The sequence below is a fragment of the Pteropus vampyrus genome, unplaced genomic scaffold (assembly GCF_000151845.1).
Source record: "Pteropus vampyrus isolate Shadow unplaced genomic scaffold, Pvam_2.0 Scaffold226, whole genome shotgun sequence".
NCBI classification, from domain to species: domain Eukaryota; kingdom Metazoa; phylum Chordata; class Mammalia; order Chiroptera; family Pteropodidae; genus Pteropus; species Pteropus vampyrus.
The window spans coordinates 23,013-24,570 of NW_011889007.1; the positions used below are offsets into that span (position 1 = coordinate 23,013).

Genomic DNA, 1,558 nt, shown 5'->3' on the forward strand with positions numbered 1-1,558 from the left:
GCCTCGGCCTTCTACGCTCTGTCCTCTGACTTCTGCCAGACTCTCAAGCCTCATCCCCTGTCATCGCTATGGCTCAGGCAAACCGGCCTTCTCTCGGCTCCTCGAACAGGCAAGACTCCTTCCCACCCCAGGGCCTTTGCTCATGCTGTCCCGTCTGCCCGGAATATTTTTTCGCTTTCTTTCTTTGACTAACTTCAAATCAGATCTCTGCTTACATATCTGTCAAGCCCTCGGAAACCGTCTACAACCATCCATACCGAGGTGGGTCTCTCGGGCGATCCTTCACCTGCCACCTGGTTGCCCCGCCCTCACAGCATTCATCACAACGCTGTCTGTCGGTCGCCTGTCTCCCCCCGTGTCTGTCCTGTTCATGGCTGTGTCCCCAGAACCTCGTGTGCCCCTGGCATAGTGGGCATTCCACAGAGAGCCATGTGCAGAAGCCTGAGCACAGAGAACTGCCAAATCCCGTCACCTGTGCCGTCCGCTTGCCGCAGAGTGGGGGCTCAAAGAAGCAGCAGGTACTCGCTGGGAACGTGGGACCTCCAGGTGAGAGGATAGACGCACGCACCTCCCACCCACTCCGGGAGAAGCCACAGCCCTGCGAAGCCTCCCGCCCTTGCTGCTGAGCTCACTTCTCTACCAAGCGGGGCTGGCCAGGCAAATATTTGTTTTAGGGAAATCTAAACACAGCCGTGGTGGCCTAGTTGCAGAAGAGCAAAGGCCGTCTCGTGAGGACAAAGTGAGTAGGCCAGCCCCGCGTTCCTCCACAGGCGCCGAACGGCCGAGGGCCTTGCTGGACACCGGACCGCGTGCTCCGGGATTAGCGGCTTTGTAAGCCCAAGTCCACGTTCACCTGTCAGAAGTGAACTTGAAGCCAGTGCTGTGCCCACACAGGCCAAGGGCTTCAGAGAAGTAGCAGGCAGAGCCGTGCCCCCTGCAGTCAGGTGCCCTCCAATTCCCAGAAGTCTTTGGCACCTGCCAACAGGAAACGCCACAGAGTGACTGCTAAAAGACAGAGGACCCCTGCTCGCTTCAAGAGGCGTGGGGAGAGATGCAGGAAGCGTGCCCGTGGCTTGTGGGCATCACGGCGGGCTGATTCTCCGAGTTCCCTTCCTCGCTCAGCTCTATAACAGATCGGAAGACGAGTGCCTCCCCTCGCTCGGTCCCAAGTGACCCCAACAGAGCTTAGGGCACGTCAAGCTGACGTGCTGTCCCCAATCAGAAACAGTCACTTAAGATCCTCCTACAGTGGCCCTGAAGACAGACCACAGGCCAACAGTGCCTTCTGAGCCCTCGGGTCGAATAAACTAAACCCAGAGAGGGCTGGAGACTCACTGAGGGGTGTCAAACGGGAGCCAGGACGGGGCCGGCCGAGCGCCCCAGAACCTACACGGCCCCAGCAACAAGCCCAAAGAGCCGAGCCAGAGAAACGCCTCACCGCCTAATCCCCCCGAAACTCCACGACCACAATTCAGGCCTTGCTCACAGCAGAGCAACAGATGGTGACATCCAAGGCCCACGAAGGAGACCCCAGAAGCACAGCGCCTGGAAGAAGCAC

General features: G+C 59.0%; 1 protein-coding gene across 1 annotated transcript in view; it reads right to left on the bottom strand.

The window, feature by feature from the left end:
* LOC105301092 (dipeptidyl peptidase 9-like) overlaps nucleotides 1-1,558 on the bottom strand; it is a 29,970-nt gene that overhangs the window by 22,995 nt on the left and 5,417 nt on the right. The gene's annotated exons all lie outside the window — the stretch shown is intronic.